We start from the raw sequence: 24,974 nt of genomic DNA, 5'->3' as shown, positions 1-24,974 counted from the left end.
GTCAGTTCGCTATGAAACTGGCACCCATTTGCTTACGTCCCTTAAGCAAGATACTATGACCCATATCTCCAATCACATCCATGAATGGAGGCGTCTGTGTCACCTAATCAAGTTTGAAATTGCTGATCAGTTGTTGAGCGAATGGTTTACCAAGTCATTCATCAGCAAAATTGTTGAGGACATAGCTATGGGTGGCGTGTCACTGAGGAGTAAGCCATCGCTCGTGCCCATTATTTAGACCTCGTCTACTCACAATCTGGCACATTATATGATATGTTACCCAATGCTCCAAGACCATCATCCGATCTAAGAGCATTGAAGTCTCCAGCTACCCCACCTGTTGATGGAGTGATGGGTTCTGTGTCTCAGGCCCCCACAAAATCTTCTTCCAAGCAGAAGGAAATCTCAAACATTGGTTCCAATGATCCCTCTCGAAATTCACCTGGTCCTGGTAAAACCTCTAAGGTTCACGCTGTCCAGTCTACCACAGCAGACAAATCCTCATAAGGTAAAAAGAAAGGCATAGGCAAGTCCAAAGTCGATGCCCCAAAACATGGCCCTCCTAAATCATCTGTTGGTGATGCTTCTCAAAGGAAGCCCAAGTATCCATGCCTCATTTGTGAGGAGGATCACTATATTAAAGATTGTCCTCGACAGTCTGAAGTTAGTCGTTTTCTCAAAGGGACCCCCGTTGTCTTGAAAGAGCCCTTTCCATCCTAGCAGACTCAAATGGTAGACCAACCTTAGTCTTCCGCTTCCCCAGGTTCCCAAGTGTTTATAATGAGTTCACCAGTAAATGTGGCTACCAGTTTGAAAGATTATCAAATGCCTACCCCGACAGCAAGGAAAGAGAAAGAAGGTGTCCCTTCCTCCTCTATCCCGTCTTCCTCTAGTCCTCTCCATATAGAGCGACCTAATCCTGATTTTGCTATTCAACCACCCCCTTAGGGTGTACTGCGAAAGTCCTCGTGTAATCCAAACGCTTGAGCCACTCAACATTATAACATGTTGAGGATTTGACTCAAGCGCCATCAGCTATGTCTGCTCTCAAGGTCCTTCAAAGATGTCCTTCTCAATGGAAAGCATTGTTGTCATCTATTGGAGGTATTGATCCATCTGACTCTAGTCTTATTTGTTTTGATCTGGAAAACCATGTTCCATGCTTACCTCATCAGATTTCCTTTCTCATCCAAGTGATCATTAATGAGAAGACAATTCATAGGACCGTCATCGATGAAGGTGATTCCACCTACATCATATCTGTCTCTTGTTGGAAAGCAATTGGTTCTCCTACCTTGAACCAATCACCTAACACTTTGGAAGACTTTTATGGGCATGATTCTCGACCATTCGGTGTCCTTCCGAATCTTGCCATTACCTTGGAAGGCAAGACAATACATGTCGAAGTAGAAATTATGGATGCAAATCTTAATTATAATCTTCTACTCGGACAGAGTTGGACCCATGCTATGCATGTTGTGGCCTCTTCTCTATTCCACGTGCTCCGTTTTCCCCATCAAGGTAAAATTGTCACAGTCGACCAGTTGTCTTTCTTTTCTTCTTCTTCCTCGAATGGAAATGTTCCATATGTGAAGCATATCGGTGCTCCTTATGAGAGTGTGGGGGCTAGACTCTTTAAAGATCCCACCTTGATGGGTATTTTTCCTCTCCCACCTCCACATGTTTCCTCAGTCAACATGATCTCGGTTAAGTCTGATCCTTGGATCATTCCCTCTCCTGATTTTGTTGATACATGGGGTGATGTCATGTTGTTAAGCCCTACCGAGATCAATTAAGTGGAGATTGTTTCGGGTTCAGCTTCAGTACCTACTAATCATACTGTTTCGAGTGTGTCTCTTGACACGTATTCATAATCCCTGTGGCTTGGTTATTCGGATTCCCCCGATCCCTTATTCGAGACTTTTCCCTCTAATGAGAGTATCATGGAAATAATGTCTCTGGAGGAAGCACCATGGAATGATAATCATCATCGTTCCTTGTTCTTGCCCGGCCCGGCAGTCATGTCTACTTGTCTTGAGAAGTTATCTTCTCGTTTCTTGACCCAACCACTTCAAACGCCTATTATGACTCATGAAGTTTGGTCGGAAGGAAACATGGGTAATATTACCCAAACGATACCCATTGACATTTCTGTTAAACCGGGTTTCGTTGAAAACGTTCATATTGGGTTGACTTGTTCTCGTGATGAGATCAAGTTCTATACTCGTCTTTGTCAAGAATTTTGAGACGTTTTTGCATGGTCATATGCCCGACATTGACCCAAGTATAGTCGTGCACGAGATTCCAACTTATCCTAACGTGAAGCCCGTTCAACAACGACTTCATCTAGTGCACCCTAGAAAAGCGGTTGCCATTAAGGGGGAAGTTGAAAAACTTCTCAAAGCTGGATTTATTTATCCGATCCCTTTAATAGATTAGGTGTCAAATATTGTATCGGTGACAAAGAAGAAGGGCACCATTCGGGTCTATGTTGATTACCGTGACCTTAATCGTGCATGTCCAAAGGATAATTACCCCACTCCTTTTATAGACCAGATCATCGACAAATGTGCTGGGAGTGAAATCTTTTCCTTTGTGGACGGTTTTTCTGGTTATTACCAGATAAACATTGCGCCGGCTGATCAAGATAAGACTACCTTTATCTGTCCATGGGGGACTTTTGCGTATAAAAAGCTCCCTTTTGGTCTTAAGAATGTTGGGGAAAATTTTCAAAGAGAGATGTCATATGCTTTCCATGACATCAAAAACATCGTTCAACCTTATTTGGATGATCTTCCTGCTCATTCACGTAAGCACCATGACCATCCCGACCATCTCTGCCAAATATTTCTTTGTTGTAGACACTACAACATTCGGCTGAATCCACATAAATGTGTCTTCTACATTGAATCGGGGTGCCTACTTGGTTTCATTGTTTCGAAAGATGGAATTCATCTTGATCCCCTTAAATTCGAGGCTATTGTCAATCTACCCCCTCCCTCTTCATTGCATCAATTACAGAGTCTGCAAGGGAAGGCAAATTTTCTTCGTCGTTTTGTGCCTATGTTGAGCTAGCTTTAGGGTTCACCCAGTTGCTTAAGCAAGGGATTCCATTCATTTGGGATGAGGCTGCCCAAAAATATTTCGATGACTTAAAAGTTTTCCTCATTAATGCTCCTTTGTTGCACCCTCTGAACTATCATCGCGATTATTTTCTCTATCTAGCTACAACCTCTAGCACCATTGCTATGGTGTTGGTGCAAGACGATGACGAAGGCCATGAACATGTTATTTACTACCTCAGCCACAATCTCCTCGATCCTGAGACGCGTTATGCTCATGTCGAGAAGTTGGCTTTGGCTGTCGTTCAGGCTGTTCAGCGCTTTCGGCATTACATTCTCCTCTACACTACAACGGTGATTTCTGAGTGTAACCCCATGACTTACATTCTGACTAGTCAGTTACTGGGGGGAAATTATTCTAAGTGGATTGTCATCCTCCAAGAATTAGATTTGGTGTTCACTACTGCCAAATCCAAGAAATCACTTGTATTTGTTGAGTTGATTTTCTCTCTTCCCTCTGCTTCTCTTCCTGCTGGTGCTGATGAGCAGCTCCTGGATGAGACTCTTTTTCTAATTAGCACTCTCAACCCTTGGTACATTGATATCATCATGTATCTCCAAACATCTACTTTCTGGTCTGCGTTGACCAAGGATGATCGTCGACGCATTCGGCATCAATCCCAAACTTATCACATCATCGGGGATACTTTATACCATGTTGGTGTTGATTCAACTCTTCGCTAATGTTTAACTCTCGAGGAGGCTAAAAGAGTCTTGAATGACTATCATGTGCGCGATCATCTATCTATCTATGTCACTGCTCAAAAGATACTCTGTTCTGGTTACTCCTGGCCCTCCATCTTCAAGGATCTCATCCTTGTTGTTCGCAAATTCCATGAGTGCCAAATCTATAGTGAAAAATGCGCGCCCCACCCGCTCTCCTTCACCTCGTTATTACCATTGGTCCCTTTTCCAAATGGGGCATCAACTATATGAAATGTAACCCTCGTTCAGCCAGGGGGCATGGGTATATTATTGTTGTTTTGGATTACTTCACCAAATGCGCCGAAGCGATGCCTACATATTCCGTTAATGGTAAAATGGTGGCACAATTTCTATTCAATCACGTTATTTTCAGGTTTGGAGTGCCACAAGCCATTGTCACCGACCATGGCTCCCATTTTCGCGATTACATGATGGCTGAGCTGACTTCTACGTTGGGCTTGCATCACGATGGCTCAACCCTGTGTTACCCTCAGGCCAACGGCCAAGTTGAAGTTGTAAACAAAGTCTTAGTTATGATGCTTCAGTGCACTATTGGGATGCACAAATCCAATTGGCATCTCATGCTTTTTTCATCTTTGTGAGCTTACGAACCTCGATAAAGATGCAACTGGATTCACACATTTCCAGCTCGTCTATGGTCTGGAAGCAACTTTACCGATTGAGTGTGAAATTCCCTCACTCAAATTGGTCGTCGAACTGCTCCCCGAAACCTCGCCTCAAGAAGAGTGTCTCTTGTATTTGGAACAACTCGATGAAACCCTCCGTCTCGCTGCTTTAGTCATTGAAGCGCAGAAAAAATGGGTTAAGTCCCATTTTGATCAGTCAGTTTCTCCTCGTGCTTTTTCTGAGGGTGATTTGGTCCTACTATACGACCAAGCTAATGATAAGTTGGGGGCAAGTAAATTCGAACCCATGTGGCATGGGCCCTATATTGTGAAACATGTGTTACAAAAAGGGGCCTATGAGTTGATTGATTATGAGGGCAATCCCTTAGATAAGCCCCGTAATGGGTTATATCTCAAGAAGTATTATGCCTGAGTTATATCGCATGGCTAATTTTGTACATAGGTGTGTTATTCATTTTTGTACAAGTTTGGTTTGGTGTGTTTTTCAAGCAGCGTTCTTGCTTATTATGTCTTCACATGCTTTGCAAATGTCTATGACTCCTTATGTCGGTTTCGTTGGTGGTGCTTGTCATAGTACCCGAAATCTATCTTCCACAGCATGGGCTATCTACGCTCCTAATGGTGAGTTGATTGATCTTCAAGGTATTTTTTTGGGTCAAACAACTAATAACATTGTTGAGTGTAGTGCAGTTATCGAACTCTTGTCAGAAGCTATCGCTCTTGACATTTGGGAAATGGTTGTTAGCCTTGATTCATAGCTTGTTGTTCTTCAACTCAATGGGCAATATTCTGTGAGAAACCCTCAAATATTAAGAATGTATTTGTGTATTCGTCTATTGGAAATAAATTTTCATTACATCACATATCATCATATTCCTAGGCATATGAATACAATGACAGATGAATTAGTTAATTATGTGTTAGAAAAACATTTGCGCAACATGTGAAAAAACAAAACATTGTATCATAGTAAATAGGAAATATAGCATATATATATGTGTGTGTGTGTGTGTGTGTTGATAATTTTTGAGTGTCATACATCAAAACCCCAAAAAATAATATATGTGTTCAGTACATTTGTGGCTCGCAGACCTCAAAATTGTAAATGCTAAACTATGGACTACTCGACATGGTGATCATGATAGCACGTCACTACTCGTACTACTGGAGTCAGTAAACAGCGGATCCGGTCAAACACCCCCACTGTGTGTCGTTGATACTAGTGTGGGATGTCACCCACCCGGGCATACTCCGGGATACCTCTGGTCAATCCCTAAAGGTTTCATGCAATCTCCTCCTTTTTATCAACTCTTTCCTAATAAGGAGCGATCTCAAACTATTGAAAAACACGTCTAGTGATCAGGGACATCTCGGTTGGTCACTCTAGTCCTACATCTGAAATTACAAAAACAAAATGTCATGAATACATACATCTCAAAAACATTAAAAAAATCATAAAATTAAAATTGTTTTGCTTACCTCCATCATCAAAATATCCTCCCTCTAGGAGCGGCATGTCAGGATCGCGACGGAAGTCAGTACCACTATATGGCCAATCCTATACGATGATCAGTTGATGCCTCAACCACGAAAAGAAGGCAGGCTTGTATGACATATGCTGGCCCCCACCGGTTTTGGGCATCAGTTCACTCCATCAGACCATTCATGGGTCTCGTGGCAATGGGGGTTTCACCTCCGCCAGTTGATATTGAAATAGCGGGATCCACTCCAGAAAGAAGGTCACCAACACATAACCATATCCAAACTGTTTCAGGTTCCCTACCTTGGCTTTGGATAACTGGCGCTTCATGTTTACCTTCATGGCTTCCACCCAAATGAAGATAGTGGGCTCTGTACATTCTATAGCATACTAAAACTTGGACTTGTTGAACTCATGCAATGTCTAAGCCCCATCTACTCTATTTATGGTCAAGAGTAGCACTTTCAATACAAGGTCGTCAATACTTATAATATCAACCTTGCCACTTTTTGATTTCAGTGCTTCTGGGCAATGTTATGCCAACAGCATGTTCACACTTGCCCCAATGGGCCTGGACATTTATTGGTTCCACTCTTCGGGACAGTCAAGTGATGAAGTATATATCTGAAGTCTCTAGCTCCATCTCTTGGTCCCGGATCAAAAAGACTTCCCGCCCAACATCCCAAAGACTAATCAAGTACTGTAACATATCAGGTTGAGCTCGAAGGCCCGGTGTAAGTAAGAATTTTAGGAACCCACAGTTCCTCAGGGCATCCAAACAGTTTTGGTCTGCCAATGGTTGTGCATCAATTGCCTCATGCTCACATTCTTTCCAATCAACCATCTTTCCACCGTAATTTTCCTGCAAACACCATAAAATCAATTCAACATCAATCCTTAGCTAAGAAATTGCGGATTTAAAGCAAGGAAAACGGAAAAAAAACTGAAATTTTTCTTCTCTTTACATGGGCGCGACTGTGTTAAGCAACCCTCCATCGGCACGATCCTAAGCCTAGATCTTGCACTGACTAAGGGCAAATTTTTTTTCCAAAACCTCGTCAAAAATCCAAAAAATGGCTAAAACTAGGAAAAACATGCATGAAAATGAAGCTAAGGGTCTCAGCTCTTACTTGCAACTGACAGTGCGTCAATCGACCTCCTGGATCTCCCACAATCTACTCCTAAAAATCTAGGGCACAAATGGGTTAAAAATGCTCCACACAAGGTAAAAAGGTAAATGGTAAAAAATAAATTCCTTCCCCTTTTTTATTCATTTTTTCATGACATTTTAGGGTTTTGTAAGCATGTTTTTCCTATTTTTACCTTAGAAATTGGATAATGTGTTTGACTTTTGTGCAACGACAGGTGATGGATTGTTGATGATGGTGTTGAGTCGTGTTTAAGCTCTTTTCTCGACTCGTAAAAACTCAAATGAAAAGATCACCAAGTATTTTTCCCTTTTTATCTCGTTAAAGAGAATAAAAATGGGGGGTCTTCTTTCATCTCTTTTCCAACCCTTAAAACACGAAAAGATTGTCGAGCTCTTATCGTTTTGAACTCATTAAAGGCTGAAAAACGTCGTTTACCTAGTATATGTTTACCCCTTTTTCGGGCTAGGATAAACTATTTACGTAAAAGGTACTCAACTGACATGGTCAAGTAGTTCTCTCAAGTATTATTTTCTAACTTTTTGGGCTCGAGAGACACAAATGTACGAACAGAGACCTTTTTGGAGTTTTCTTTTTCGTGTCTTTTTCTAACTCTCTAAACATGAAAAAGATACCGAGTTACACCTTTTTCGGACTTGTTAAACTTAAACGACATCGGATTCATCACTGTGACGAACATGAGCTTCTCCTTCCTAGGGATCATTAATCTTACTAGGTCAGATTCATCCGAAGGATGGACTTACAGTGAAAGCACATGCTATCCCCTTCAAGCTTGCGATAAAAAATAATTGGGGTACCTGCCAGAAATGGTGGGGGAAAATTGGAAATTCCATCAGTTGTGTCGGTAGCTCACTCTTGAACATGACACTTTCTACTTCATGTCGGGTTGGGATATCCTCACTTCATCGTTGACTTTCCTGGGTTGGGCCATTCATTTTTGCCTTTCCATTTGATCTCTGCCATGTCATCATGACCTCCAATCCTATGGATCCAAAAGCTACCAAACTTCGGAGTTGTGTCACCAATATGTTCAAGAGTTATCCTTATGCAGTTACACTCATTCCTGATTCTATGTATCATCCAAAATCATTACATCCCTTTGTCTCATGTCGATGATGTGGGATACATCATGACCCTCTGTTGACAAGATAACTTTCTGTCGACTTCAGCTCATTATCAGGGAAGTTAACTGAAAGACTCCTTTCCAATACCTTAGAGCTTGCATGCCCTAATGGCAAGTTCTTCGCACTCGATGACAAGTTCACATCATTGGCTTTCAATCGAGTGATTTCATGGTGTTTGACTTTAGTTCCTTATTCACATTCTGTGGATTGTGCTGCTGGTATCTTGAGCGTCATCGTCATTATTGGTGGTTTCTCTCGCGCTTTTTAATGGTTCACATCATTGACTGGTAATCAAACGATTCTCTAGCATTTTTTACTTCGACACATATATTCACATGTTAGAAGTTGTACTTTGATCGGTTCGTTTTGGAGCGCAATACCCTGGGCTCAGATTACCAAAGTCCAGGTTGCAAGGCGATGTGACATGATCATGCTGATATACATGTCTCTTCAGATGGATGGCAGCGACCATACCATGAGTGTGATCCTTCTCATTATTGGATGGCTACGACCATACCTTGGGTTCTATATGATCCTCTTTACTAGATGGTTGCACCCATACCTTGGATCCATTTACATGATATTTCTCTGGATGGTTTCATCCATAACATGATTCATGTATCATTTATCAGAGTTTTCAGTAATTTGTGTTTTAGGGAGAAATCTATTATAGGCCATTTTGTCACATCTGGTCAATAGGCCTACAAATTGGATCAATCAACATCTGTGTACATGTTGTCATCATCCCTTTACAAATCCCTAAGCATGACCTTTCCAAAATTCTAAGTTTCTGGGATTAATTGCTCAAATCACCCTATCCCTTTATCCACCTAAGTTTAGCATTGGTTTCTCCCTTGTACACCACCGTTGATCGACACTTATTGCTCCTTTGTACAGGTGTGTTGAGTTTAGAAATTCAGAAAAATTAAAAAATATTTAGAATCTTTCAAGGGTTGTTTTAACTATTTACCATGGATAAGAGCTCAAAACCTATCTGATCCTACCTTGGATACTTCACCTCTTATACCTTGAGCTCATCCTCCCATCATATGTGGATCTCAAGCTCATTACGATAAATCCTAAACTACCATTCCTCTCCTATAAATTTACTGTCATTTATATCATCAAGGTTTTCTTTTGGAGATTGATTGTGCCCTTATGTTGTTGCCTTGAACCTAAAGGAGTCATCATCTTCATGCATTAGGGTTGATATTGAGGTGTGATTTATGGCAAGGAAGGACAAGTCAACTTGGGGATACTTCTACAAGATCAACTACTATTTATGGTTGTAAACTCTCTCCTATTTCTATTAATACAAAGAGTATCTTGTTTTCCTATATGTGGTGTATTATGTTTACACTTATGTATTTCAATGCCTTGTTGATTCATTGAATAGAGATATTAGATTTTTCCACTTGGTTGTTGTAGATCATTTGCTTGTTGCATCCATGTGTGCATGTTCTAATTATAGCACTTGGATCTAAAATTGGAGCTTACAAGTGAGGAGGAACGAGAATCTTGCTACAGATTCAAGGTAGGCCTCTTCCCCATTCTCTAAGTTCTCTAAGGGAAAATCTATATTATTTGTCTTCTGTTGTTCTAAACCAGTCCACTAGGTTTAGGGAATTCACTTTTATCCACAATCTTAAATTCCGCATAACAAGGAGGTCTGCCACTCAACTATAAATATGGAAGAGTTGTCACTTCTAGCCTCCCAAAACCCACAAGGTTGACACCACAACAACTGGAGGAAAATTTGAAAAATGGATTTGTTAAAGTTGTGATAGAAAATACACTTAAGGTCATAAATGTGCTAAGAAGAGATTATTTTACATAGATGTGAAGAGGAGGAATAAAAGGAATAAGAAACATCAAAACAAGAAGAACCAACCCCATGAGTTGAAAAGGAAAAAATGAACCTGGCCATATCCTTTAATGCATTTGCGGTAATTACCACTCCTCAAACTCTCAAGATAAAAGGATATATCAAGAAGAAAAAGGTAATAGTGCTAATTTATTTAGGTAGTACCCATAATTTTATTCATTGTAAGATGGCCAAGGATTTGAATTTCTTTTTATATCCAACATCATAGTGTCAAGTGATGGTTGTAAATGGGGGAACTGTAAATTGCTCAAGGAAGTGTCATAATATCAATATAACCATGGAAGAATATGTATTGAATATTCTGATGCTTACCATTCCAATGGGGGGTCTAGATGTTGTATTAGGAGTTAGAAGGTTACAATATTTGGGGACGATAGCTTTAAATTTTCAAGAAATTTTCTTGAAATTTTTCTATGAAGGAAAGGAAATTGAATTATGGGGTATTGCAAGGAATCTTGAGAAGTTAATCAGCTCTAATGGCACGATTTTTTTTTGAAGAAGGAACAATGAGGGGTAATTGCACAATTATGCTCCCTAGATGTTTGAACATCTAATTCATACAATTCTCGATATCTCCAAAGAATCCTTCATAATAATTCCAAGGTATTTGACGCTCCTAAAGGGATAAAGTGTTCCTCCTAACATCAAACCTTACAGACATCCCTATGCCCATAAGAGTGAAATTGAGCGTATGGTTGCAAAAATGCTAGAGGTAGGTATAATTCGACTTATCCAGAGTTCTTTTGCTTCTTTGGTAGTATTGGTGCACAAGAAGGATGGATCATGGAATATGTGTCCAGATTATAAAGAGTTCAACAAGCTCACTATTGAAGATTAATTTCCCATTCCTACCTTTAATGAATTGTTGGATGAACTACATGGAGAAAATTAATTCACCAAGTTGGATCTTCGTCAAGATATCATCAAATTAGAGTGAAGATAAAATACATTCCAAAAGCAACATTTAGTACTCATGAAGGTCCTTATGAATTTTTGGTCATGCCTTTTTCCCTCACTAATGCACCTTCCACATTTCAAGGTTTGATGAATTCCACTTTCAAACCTTTCCTTATAAATTTTTTGTTATTATTTTTTGATGATATACTAATCTACATCAAGTCTTGGAAAGATCATGTTCAACATGTTGATAGGGTGCTCAAATTGTTAGAGGAGAAACAATTGTTTGCGAAACCATTAAAATGTTTCTTTGGGGTACATGAAGTGGAATATTTGGGTCATATTGTATCTCATGAGGGTGTTAAGGTAGACCCTAACAAAATTAAATCCATAAAGGAATGAATGCAAGTTTGTTAAGAATTATGGGAAAATAACAGCACCTCTAACAACATTACTGAAGAAAGATGCACTTTTTTGGACTCCAGAAGCAACTAAGGCCTTTAAACATCTTAAAGAGGCAATGTGTCGAACTCCAGTCTTAGCTACACCAAACTTCTCAAAAACCTTTATTGTGGAATTTTATGCCTCGAAAATGGCATCGGTGTTCTTTTAATGCAAGAAGGAAGACCCGTTTCTTTTGAAAGTCATCCAATCAAGGGAAAGTATATACACAAACCTATTAATGAGAAGGAAATGTTGGAAATACTATATGCCATGAAGCACTAGTTCCCTGATCTAATGGGAAGACACTTCAAGGTAAAAACAGATCATGATAGTCTTAAATACTCCTTGGAACAAATATTATCTTTAGAAGAGCAGCAAAAATGGGTCACAAATATGTCGGGTTATGACTTTGAAATCATCTATGAAAAAAGGAATAAAAAAGTTGTTGCATATGCACTCTCAAGAAGGGATGAGGATGTGGAGGCATTGCTCTATGCCATTTCTATTATCCAACCTGATTGGATAATTGAAGTAAAATATTAAACGAAGAATGATGAAGAGGCGTGGACACTCATTCAAAAGTTGGAGCAAGAACCCATTGCATCTGATACATTTATCGGGAAAATGATTCACTAAGGTACAAAAATCGCTTATATCTATGTAAGAACTCCCAACTCAAAAAAAAAGTTCTTTTGGAATTGCACACCTCTCCTATAAGAGGTGACTCAATATTTTTAAAAACTTACCACATGGTCAAGAAGGAATTTTTTTGGGATGGATTAAATCTGATATTTATAAGTTCGTGGAAGAATGTTTGGTTTGTCAACAAAATAAAGTTGAGACAATTAAGGCCCCGGGTATTTTAGACCCATTAGCCATTTAAAGTCAGCATCAAGAGGAGGTCTTAATGGATTTTATCATAGGTTTACCAAAGTATGAAGGAAAGAGTTTCATCATGGTGGTAGTTGACAAACTTACCAAGTATGCACACTTTTTTGCACTATCTCGTCCTTTCAAAGCCAATACGGTTTCTACTACATTTGTCGAAATGGTTCAAAAACTACAGGGAAACCCAAAGATTATTATAAGTGATAGAGATCCCATTTTCATTGGAATTCTTTGAACAAAAATATTTTCTTGTCTTGGTACTGAAATAGCTCTATAATATCCCTCGTTAAAAATCCATGTAATAAAGTTAATAAAGGAAAAATAAGACCAAGGTCATGGGACACGTATTCCAAGTTGAATGTTGCTAAAAAACTTAGTGATGGGGATCACTTGTGATTAATAAATGGCTATGGAAATTGGAGAAGGAAAAGAGGCATTAATTAGAATTTTATTTATGAAAATAATGGAAAATAGGAGAAAATGAAGGTGAAAGACCACATAATTGCATGTGAGCAAAATTGAAGGAAAAATAGAGAAAAATGAAGAAAATAGAGGCCTCAATGATAAAAAGGCTTATGAGGATTAGTTCACAACATTTTTTGTCAGTCTTAGCTCAGAGTCATCTTCTATTATCTTTCTCTCACACTCTTAAACACTTAGAGTTTCTTGGAGCATTGTGGTATGCTCTAGATTTAGAGAAAGAAGGCAAAGGAAAAGCTAGAAAGCGCAAGGGGACAGTGGGATCAACATCTACAACAAGTTTTCTTTGTAGGTACCGAGTTATATGTATGATTTGCTTGCTATTTTTGGCATGCATGGTATATGCATGTAGTTGATTGGTTATGATTTGTCATTGGCATTGAGGATTTCTTGGATTGGCAGTGGTTTTGCCTAGCCTTGTCATTTCTTAGATATCCATGTTGTTGTGGGTTTTCCCATTTGTTTTTTAATTGGTTCTCATGTTCCTTATGGTTGTGGGTTGAGTTACTAGTTACTGGATCCTTGGTTGGAAAACGATCTAGAAACCCTTGAACAACTTGGGTTTAGTTACTAGTCCTGGAAGCCTTGGTTGAGTTACTAGTCCTGGAGCCTTGGTTGGACAAATGATTTAAAGCCCTACGGTAGTTGTGGGTTGAGTTACTAGCCCTAAAGCCAGATTGGAATAAATTCTTTGGAACTTGTTGACGGTGTTGAACCCGCCAACATTCAGGGATCACCCCAGTATGAAATCCCAACCAGACCTCACACCGTTTGGTGTGGAAGTCCCATCCAGTATGATAACCCGGTTGCCATTGGCTTAAATATTTGCCTCAACTCTTGCTTTTCATCACAAGAGAGTGGTCTTCTTTGCCTTCGAGAAGTGATGTTCACATGCGTGGTGAATGCTAGTGTACTTGTGTCAATGGTTCTTTCATTGTAGAGGGAGAGGGTGGGAGTGAGGCCCAAGTTGGTTGGGATGAAGTCCCAACTCAGCTAGGAACACACAACACAACAGGACGTGCACAGCTTCGGGGGGAGCAGTCCACACAGATGCGGCAGTCACAACACACAAGGTAAGATAACACATACAACACTCAGCGGATGAGTCCGCATGAGTGTAACGGTTGTTACAGAGAGTTTTATGTGAAATGTTTGTTTGTTGTCAGGGGGGTAACCACCATGGGTGAGACAACATTAACATCATATACAACACATTTTCATTAACAGATTATGTATTACAACAAGTGAAATAAGTTCAAGTGTTCAACACAGGTTAAATCAACATGCATTACAATTGTTCAAGATTAGTCTTAAAACAATTACAATACATGTGAGAAAACATGTTGGCATGTTAGCAAGCTTCTGAATTAAGCAAAAGTTCCAAGACACATCGTTACACCATACATCACTAACCCTGAGTGCGGGGTGTTGGAGCCACTACTTACTCCTCAAAGAAAAGATTACAGATTCCCTTGGCTATGTGGGAGGAGCTGAGGTGAAAAGTCCTTTGCATGTACAAATGAGGGGGTATTTATAGCCAAGGGTGAAACTGACCCTAGTGGTTGTTCGACTATCCTCATGATTGTTTGACTTCCATGACTTTTCCACTTTACATGACTCTTTGTACAACAAGTGGGTCTCATGGACTTCCACGTTACATTACATTGATTTGACAACATGGCCCACAGTGGAGATGTGGACAATATGACTCATGACATGACTCCAAATGATAGTGCTGATACATTTGTGCTGCTGTTAGAGTGCATGTCGAGCTGCAGTGCTACTGGGTGATGGATGTCTTCATGGTGTATCACAGCTTCACCTCCGCATGGCAAAGTACGTAGAGTCTTCGATGGTCGTTGGTTCGCTTGAAGTTGCTTTGGAACATTGCTCCTTTCTTGTATGTTGGAAGGTTTGACAAACTCATCTGTTCGTGAAAGGTGCATGTTCATCCGTTCATCCATTCGTGAGTACATCTTGCATGTTTACTCATCCATATATCCGCGAACACATCTTTGCATGATCATCTGTTCACGAGCACATCTCTTCGCATGTATCATTCGTTCGTCCTTTGGTGAACCTATCCTTCTGCATGTGCTCCCTTCGTTCATCTCGTTCGTCGTCGTGCCATGTTTGTTGGTGTACCTATACCTGCAATCACTCATGATGAGACGAAATCAAATATAAAAACCTCCTAGTCTACCATGACACACGATCATTTTGGATGCAAGTTACTGCTAATGAAAATTGCATAAAGGTCACTGTGTGATGAAGATGGGCAATCCAAGTCGATGGTGACTGTCTGCGAGGTTTGGCTCGGTTGGAAGGAAAACCTGCACAAATTTTGGGAGGGACAGTGTAGGCTGCAGGAAGGCAAGACAGACAGAATCTATGCATTTTCCATAACGAGCGGGAAGTATGAGCTTGATAAAAAAATTTGCGCAATTTTTGGAGGAACAGGTCGGGCTTGCATGGAGGATCAGCAAGCAGAAATTGCACATTTTTTTGGAGGAACTGGCCAGGAGTCTAGCAGCGAAAACTGTGCAATTATTGGAGGGAACTGGTATCTGGCTACTGGGTCACAAGCAGCAGAAACTGCGCAATTCCCAAGGGGAACTGGCAGTCAGCTTCCGGGAGCTTGGCAACAGAAACTATGCAATTCCTGGAGGGAACTGGTAGTCTGTTGCTGGGAGCTACTGGTGAGAGAAACTACACTGAGGTTGGGAGGTCGACCTGCTGATCATCTTTGTGCAATTTCTGAGCTGAGTGGGCTGCTGGGCAACAGAGGGCCCGCTCAGGAAAATTGCGCAATTTCCTGGATGAGCAGCCAGTCAACTGTCAAGAGGACTGACTAGAAAAACTGCGCAATTTTCTGAGGGAGACAAGGATGGGCAGTGGGTGTCTATCCGGCCTGTCTACACAATTTCCTCAATCAGTAGGATGGGTAAGTTCAGCAACCTCTATGCAATTTTTGAGGGGAGTCAATCCCTGGGTGGCTGCCGAGTCCAACTCTCCAGGTGGTCAACATTAATGTTGATTGAATTGCTTGCGGACATCGCATCTTGAAAAGACTTGCTTGGTGCTTCTGCTCTTTTCTGGGTGACAGTCGATCAAGTCGATGGCAAGGGAAATGATCTGACTGTTAGAGGGAAGTCTGGTCGTCAAAACTGAGAAAATTGACTAAGTGTGTGAACGAGTGAAATATGTAAATATGATCTTACAAACACACACCAACATGAATTGACGACGCGACGACTCAAACTAACCAGACACACATGTTCGACATGACTGACCGACAGTTCAAGCGACAAGTGTGACACTCGTGATTAATTATTGATCGACCATGATGACGCTTATGCGACAGTGGAAGTGACTCCATGTGTGAGCACGACAGATTCTTTCATAGTGAACACAACAAGTACACACGAAGCAAAGACTTTGAGCATAACCAGAACAATGGTTGCAAGCATGAATTTGACATCAACATGCAAGACTTGGTGAAATGAACGAGCAAGGAAAATTCTAAGACTCACACGAACTCACGGAGTGAATCGGAGTGTGTGCAGTCATCAAGTGAAACTCTCAAGGGAGGTTCTAAAATTGGGTGCAGGCCAAAATTTTGGCGGGTGTTTGTAGCTGCAACAACACTTGGCAACACACTGGTAGAACTCCAACTTCTTTGTTTTGGTTCATTGCTAGCACAGGGCCTTGGCCTTCCATGGAGTATTGAATCATTGTGGGGGTTACTTCGGCTTCCCCACTTACCCCATGGACACACATGGTTCACGTATTGTGAACTCAGTCAAACACAATCAAAATTTCATCTTGATCGCAGTGTTTGGAATCCGAGTAGGGTAGTTTAGCCTGCGAGTTGAATATTTTCAGAGTATAAGTTTTCATATTTGGTGTTGCTCCACTACCAACAGGCCTAGATAGTACCCCGGTGGAGTCACGCAGGAACACACACATTGCTCCACTACCAGCGAGCCTGGTCAGTACCCCAGTGGAGTTGCATGCTTCACCTCTCTGTGCAGGAAGTCATTCTCTTCTTTCACCTTTGTATTTTTCAAGAGGATTGTACATAGGCACTTATTTATTTTTGGGGCACAAGAGGGATCCTGACTTATTGAGAGCATAAGTGGTTGTTCCTTCAAAGAAGCATGTAATACCTCTGACATGGGTTTGCTCGTTTAGATTTTCCCCTTCTCCGAATCTACTAGTTGGATGAGCTTGAACAAACAGAGCAGAAAGCGAAGTACAGGCATGGGGAATCCCAGTGTGGACACAGGTTCATGGTTGGACCACAATTTCCCTTGCAGACAGTTCATATTTTCCATCAAGACTTCATCGACCGAAGGTTACAACCAAGCATAGAGAAGATAGACACAAGACTGGCCAAGTGCTGCAGTGTCATAAGTTTCTTCAAATTTCAGCCACATACTCTATTCAAAAGCCAAAACGTAGTAGTTGGCAGCAGTTATTTCTGGAAACAAAAATAGTAATATATCAAACAAAAAAAACGAACATGAAAAAAAATAGTAAGCATAACAACAAAGTAAAAACAAATGCAGTAAGCAAAGAAAACAAGATGCAAACAACAAGCAGCAAGTAAACTATGTACATGGCATGGGCGCGGCCTGGACTACTGGAAGTAATGCTTGAGATCTTCGTCGCTGACAGGAAGGTTACCAATTTTCCAATCAAGTGATTGCAAATGATGCATGTGTGGGCCAAGCTTCTCGTGGACCAGTGTACGTCCACTAGGCTCCACTACCGAAATATGGTGGTATTCCAAAAGGCCTTTAAGTGAAGACGACATCACTACTTCAGGTACTGCGTGCAACATAGGCTCGGATGATGGCACAGGGTAGTTGTTCTTATTCCGGGAGTGGTTCATGTTCCTGAAATAAATGCATAGGCGGATTTTCCCAGATTTCTTACGTGTGGAATTTAAATTAGAAACCCAAGTATGCTGATGAAATTTGAAAGTGATCCAATCATCCAAAATCTAAGTCAATTTTTCCTATATAAGGAGTTCAAACGACATATGTGTTTTACATGGCCTTTGCTGTAATGGTTTGGCTCCTCTTTACCTGGAATCTCGTGTTGGGTTATTCACGTGTTATATGTACTCATGTCGTCATCTACCCATGTGGACACATCTTGGTACTGTTTGAACAGGCAGTCAAAAGCTGACCATTGTTGTGGTGTGTAGTTTGTACGAGACTGACTATCTTCAGATCGTGATTGGCCCCCAGGTTTCTTTGTTCGTTCATAGCGGTGGGCTTGTGTGTTTTATTGTTTCCTGGCCCTTGACCAAAGTTATGCAAATCATAGAGCTTGTTGAGATAAACCAACCCCTTGAGGACGGGGTTACCTTTCTGGCCCTCAGCTGCAGTTTTGAGAAGTTGCTCGTGCTTACCTTCATTAGTTGTTATGTCCTTGAAAGCATCAACATTGTCCGTGGACTGTAGTATCATTTTGAGTGTGACCGTCTTGAGGTTGATGGTCCTTTGTAAGTTCAACATGAGTGTTTCATACTTGGCAACGTTGTTTGTGCACTCAAACTTCAAGCAGCTTGAAATTGTGCATCTTATCTTATTTTGGGCAACTAAGATACACCTGGCCCTTGAGTTATCACGTGTCTTTGATTCGTCAAAACCCGTGGCGCACAGCTTGTTTATACACGAACTGTTTAACATGATTGTACTACTACTACTGTTGTTGCTACTATTGGTACAATGAATTGTACAAGTTTCATTACCATCAGTTGGGCAAGGAAGGAGTCCCAATTGTGTGTCTGGTGGGGTTGGAGCTGGCTGTGCAGGATAACACTCCAAAATTGTCTCCAGGAGGTAGTTTCCAAACATGACTTCTGCGAAGGCCAACGGTTCATTCTCGCTATTAAGGGGAGTAACATTGTGTTTCATATACCTCTCGAATAACACATGAATTTGGTTGCATTTTCCCTTGTACAGAAGCCACAAGTGAGACTAGTCTGTACCAAAGTAATTGTCTGGTTTGTTGGACTAGTCTCTGCTGAGTAGCAAACCACATGCTTCTGGTATATCCACAACTATGTTGATGCATTGGTAGACTTGACTGTCATGCGATAGACGTATGATCATGTCTCGCAGTTCACCAATGGATGGTATCGATGTTTGGTCAAGTTGGATGTTTCGCTCCATTACGCATTGATCTACTTTGCAATGGATAGTGGCATAACGTTGGCGGCCACGCTGGAATCAACCAAGCAGTTGTGAACATTGTATTTAAATATTTCAAAGGATAGTAGGAATGGAGGGCAACCTGAGTTTTCTTCTTCCATTCGGAGTGTGTTGAGTACAGTAGAAAGAGGTCCAGGCGGTGTGCTTGCCCCTTCGCTGGTAGAGGCTGTGTTGTCCGTTTCTGTCTGTCCCATTGTGCATAGTATGATATCTCGCTAGCTCTGGACCTTAGCTAACTCAAAAAAACTGATGTTTGCTCAAGTTTTCTTCATGTCATCAACAATGTTGTAGTCTAGAGGTGTTAGACTTACCGAGGTGTCCAGGATGGAATGGATGTTCATGTTGTCTGATGAAGTGTTTCGCAGCTTGCTGCTCATGGATGTACTCTTGTCCACCGTTGTCTTCCTGGACTTGCTTTGTGTTTTCTGCTTTGGGGTGGCCGGTGGATCGGCCTTCCTCATCAGCAGTCTCATCTCTTCTTGCATTTCCCCAAGTGTAGGGGGATCCCCTAAGATTGTAACAATTATTTTTCTTTTGGGGTTGCTTCTCGATGTTTGTCTTTGACGTTACTTGTGAGTGCTGATATGTGTTCATCACACGCCCAGAACTTGATGCTTCATCAAGTGCAGCCTCTTCGTCATCATCAGTGTCTTCTAGTTGCTCCTGCATATTGCTTTCCACCTCGAGTGTATGACTGCAGAAAATGCTTATGACTTGCTTCCAGTCCCAACAAAAGTTCTCAAGATGATGTTCTTCATGGAAAGAACAAAACTTAGGATTTGCACACTGTTCAAGCTGGAACACAGGCTTCTGCGCATTTTTTGAAGCGAACCGGTTGTTGCTTGCTGAGCTGATCAATGCTCTGCTTGCCTATCTCTGTTTGGGTGGATGGTTGCTTGCAAATGTGTCTGTTTTCCATTGTTTGAGCTTGGACACTTCCGTAGTCAAGTTCTTGACAAGGAAAGTGAGGGTCTCAAAATCGGTTGCTTCCTTGTCTCTACCCTTGCTCACCATTCCTTGGGGTTTCCTACTCACATCCTTGGAGTCCTTCATTGATTCATCATCCTTGATGACTCCGATTATGCGTAGGTCTTTCCCAATAGCAATAGCCTCTTCACAACTTTCCAAGAGTGTTGGTTTCGCATCTCACTTGACAAACTGCGCAATGTTGGTTAGCAGTGCGGATGTGTAGTAATCAACGATGATGGATTCATGAGGTTTAGTGTCCGTTGTGAACTTGTTCAATATGCATGTAAACCTCTGATTGAAGTCTTTTACTTTTTCCTTTCCCTCCATCTTGAGGCTTCCAATTCTTTGAGTAGCATGGTTGGGGTCTTGTCATCAACAAACTTTTCAAGAAACATGCGTTTGAATGCACCCCAGTTCTGTATAGAGTTTGGTGGAAATTTGTGATACCATCTAGCTGTGTGACCTTTGTTGGGTGAAAATATTATCGTTTAATTTTGTTGTAGTATTTTCCCAACTATTTAATTTGTCAATCTGAGGTTTGTATACTTACGAGACACATGCACTATATATGCAAGACTGAAGTGGAACTAATCTAATCTAATCTAAATTACTGAAATCAAATTAATCTAGAAAAGCATTGAAACACAACTAGGAAAGCAGGAAATTGGAAAAGCAATACAACATGTGAAGAATTGAATGACAAACAACATAGGTGAGCTCACAACAATAAAACTATCTCAAATTATATTACAAGAATCAAATTACAAATCATCAAAGCATAACAATAAAAGATGAAAAACTAAGAATTCCTTTCCATTATTCATTATTATCAAAATGAAGAGAGAGCACTCTCTTATATACATGAGGAAGATAACCATCTCATAATTACATATCCAATATTCTCTCAAGCACTCTCAACTAATTTCCCATTATTACAAGATATTATCCCTATGAATCCTCCAGAAATCTCTCAAGCATTTTCAACTACTTTCCCATTATTACAAAATATGATCCCTTTGAATCCTCCACAAATCTCTCACATATCTTGGATAAGATATGCTAACCAAATCCTCCATGATTTTCTCCTTAGGAATAGGCTTGCATAATTATCCCCTTAATATGGTGGAGGAGATATGGATAAGATATGCCAACCAAATCCTCCATGATTTTCTCCTTAGGAATAGGCTTGCATAATTATCTCCTTAATATGGTGGAGGAGATATTTGAGAAGTCTCTTGGAATTAATTCTTCACATATTTCCTACACATCACAAAACTCACATATTCTTGAGATATATATAAAAATATGTATATTTTCTAATATTTAATAATAAATTCACTTGTAATACAAAAATGAATAAAATGGAAAATAAGAAGGTGAAACCCAAATGTATTTATGAAAATGATATGATAAAAGGTTAATGGGATGATGAAATGTAAGGAATAGTGAAGAAAAAGGTGGATGAAAATATGACATTTTTGAGTCCCAACATCCTCCCCAACTGAACTTGTTGCATGTCCTCATGCAACCATGCATGGGTCTCTTTAAGAACATTTGGCATCTTGAACTTTGACTTTACATGATGATGTCTTTTAATAATGAATGTTTCCAGGATATGTGAAAGACATGAGTAACAACTTACATTTTCTTATGGTTGGTTCTTGTGTGACAACCATGAATACAAAGAATGTTGGTTCTTGTGTTAACAACATTCATTTCGTTTTCTATTCTCTTTTATTCAATAATAATGTAAACACTCACTGGAAATCATAATGTGCATAAGAAAGCCCTTTTGTAATATTAATGAAGCATGCCAATATTGCGTATGAAGCAAAGTGCAACAAAGTATCGTTGGAAAATAAATGTTGGTGAATGGTAAATGAGAAAAAAAATGGAGTGATAGTGGTGAAGAAATGGAATCATGGTAGTGAATATGTAGTGAATATAGTCCCCCCCCCCAAACTGAATTGGTTGCATGTCCTCATGCAACTTGACATGGCTCATGAAAGGAAATGGTGAGGGAATTTTCCAAAATATTCAAGTTAGCATATAAGGAATTGCATGATTAAAGATTAGAAAACAGCATACCTCTACTTACCCAAGAATGATGAACTATGCAATAGGAATGTAGTTGTTGCTGCTGTTGGATCAGGAAAATGTGATTGATGTTGTTGTAACTGGATCTTGGGAAATGAATGAATCTAAACTGCTGATGCTGAATCATGGAAAAGATAAACGCTGAAAGTGGAACTGTGGTACTCTCATAGATCAGAATTCATGCTGCTGTAACTACTGAGGGAGTCGTGAAAAAGTGTATAGTCTTCACCTGCTACTAAACTTCTTGGTAAAATTCTAATCATGCGAAAGAATGTGTTGATGTCGAGCATGAAAAGAAATCATTGGATTACTGGCCATTGATGCATGTCGTTAACCAATCGAGGCAACTCACCATTGATGTCAATGAGTGCCAAGGTACCCGGGTACATCTTGCGAAATGCGAATAAAGGGGTTCCATTTGCAAGATCTGATGATCAAGGGACATTGATGTATTCCCATGATTGTCAGCGAGAGAACTTGCCATTGAGGCATGCAAGTCTCAAGGTACCCAAAAGGAACTCTAGTCTATTTCCCAGATAAGGTGCTAATGTCGATGGGGCAAGACTTGTTGAAAGGTGGGCCTTAAGGAATCCCACATCAATCAACGCGAGTTTGTACAAAAAGATTTGGTAGGACTATAAATGGAAAGAACTCACGGACAAGCAGTGTGGATCAGCATGGCGAGGAAAAGAAGGCAATGTAATCATGGAAAGGGAATGATTTTTATTCAAAAGGAAAACTAGAAGGCAAAAATAAACTGAAAAGGATAAAGGAATGTATGCGATTCAGAAAAATAGGCGTGCATGAAGTCGTGAAAGATAAGGTAATGGAAGATGGGCTGCAACATAAGGATGGTCTAGGCATTTGGAAGGAAATAGGTGAGTAGTCATGACGCAAAAGGATTTTTGTGTAGTGGAAAATGTCATGATATGTGCAGTGAAGAATTAGTTCCTTCAAGCGTCCAATGATGCATGTTTCATTGTGATTTCGAAAAATCACTTTTGCATTAGATTGTCTTCACTCTGAAAAACTTAGCACCATTCCTGCATAAAAATTGTCACCTTTGTGTGCCATCTCCATCGATCATTCCTGTATGAAGTGACTCAAAAACAAATTAGCTCATTTTCAGGAATTTATGAAATGTCCATTTTTTTTAATTATTTTTCGAAGTTACACTAATCATGGATGAAAAGGGTGTCGCATCGTAATATTGAGCTTTCTGCATAAGCTTCTCTTTGACCTACACAACACCAATCTCATTTATCTTGTTAGTATATGCATCCTAACTCTTGCCCACAAAAATAAATGATAAATTCCAACATACTTTTATTTCCCCCCAACTAGAAATATTGCATGTCCCCATGCAATGTACTCATTGATTGTGCAATACTTTTTCAAAATGTTTTTATTGGTTTGCAGGAAAAGTGATTTAAAACATTTGAAAAGGTTTTGTATTTGTTAGGGAACAAGTAGTTAGTTTATAAATGAATGAAGGCAATTTTATTATTATTATTATTATTATATAAATAACAAATTAGAAAACAAAAGTTTTTAATTTATTATTTATGTCGATTTTTTTATTTATTTATTAAAAACAAAACTAATAATGAAAATAATAAAAAAAACTAACCCTAATTAAAAAACGACCAAGGGCTGTGAGACGAAAACTACTCAGGGATAAACGATTTGGATTGTAACTGTTGATGAGACTGTAAGGTTCTCTTCAAAGAGCACCTCAAATCCGGGAGATTTAAGATCTTCAATACATTGGTTTGTAGTACGAATGTCAGGAATCCCATCTGCAAGTTCAATTTTTGCCTTAATCTTCTGGTGTTCTTCATTCTTTGGGTCAAAAGAGTCAGTCATGCACCATTCATATGCCGCAAACAGTTGGCCAGGTTTCAGTACTCTTTTTATCTCTTTGTAGTAGCCAACTACATCTGGTGCATGACAGGTAGCCTCAATTGCATAAATTGCATCAAAAATATTGTTGGATAAAGGCATCTTTATGAAGTTTCCCTTGACAAAATCACAGCTTTTGTCTAGCGCACATTTCCTGTTAAGATCTTTTCCTCTTGATATCTGATACGCATTATTATTCAATCCTGTGATCAAAGTCCGGCTGAACCTAGAAATTTCTCTCAATGGACCTCCAATCCCACATCCAACATCCAATACCTTCCTTACAGGAAATGTTGAAGAGCAAGAAAATGTTCATGGCGCTTTATACTTTCTCGGAGGGACTCCCCTTTCCATTCATACTCATAGAAACTAGTCACCAGATCATAATATTTATTCACCATGTCTGTGTAGTTAGATTTTCTCGAGTCTTCATCTCCACCATAGTACATGTGATATTTTTCGTACTCTGCAACAGTGGTCAGCATTTGTTCTTTCTCAATGCTGCCTCCCATTCCTGAGGCCAGATCCATCGCTCCTCCTCCTGTCGCTATTCCTGAAATAGAGCTTTAATAAGTGATTCAGTGAATCTTTTTGAACCCACAAAAATCGTTAATGGCCTCACTGTTAGGATTTAGGGGTTATGGGATCATAGGGAGCAGAAAGAATCCCTCCATGCAGCGCTGGCTATCGGGCGGCAACTAAAGTGGTGATAAATTCTCTGCATCATCTATGTTAACGGTAAAGGGAATCTGGACGCTGTGGGTTCCATCTGTCCATGCACCAAATGTGCATTTCCAAAAGCATCCCTCTGCCTTCTACACCCAGATCATACTTTCAATTATGTATCAAATCTGTGCATGCAGAGAAATCGGGAGTTAGTTGCTGAAATCTGGCTAAACTGCCGCCTCCATTCTTGGATCAAATTGTTATCTCCTCCT

At 40.1% G+C, this 24,974-nt stretch overlaps 1 pseudogene; it reads right to left on the bottom strand.

Moving 5' to 3' along the window:
- Positions 1-19,006: 19,006 nt before the first annotated feature.
- LOC149204478 (cycloartenol-C-24-methyltransferase pseudogene) lies at positions 19,007-24,581 on the bottom strand (annotated as a pseudogene).
- Between the last annotated feature and the right edge of the window lie 393 nt (positions 24,582-24,974).

Source organism: Pinus tabuliformis, chromosome 1_2 (genome assembly GCF_031772625.1).
Source record: "Pinus tabuliformis cultivar Carrire ecotype Pingquan chromosome 1_2, CPIR1, whole genome shotgun sequence".
Lineage (NCBI taxonomy): Eukaryota > Viridiplantae > Streptophyta > Pinopsida > Pinales > Pinaceae > Pinus > Pinus tabuliformis.
The sequence above is the reverse complement of the archived record's forward strand: the minus strand, read 5'-3'. Positions and strand labels throughout refer to the sequence as shown.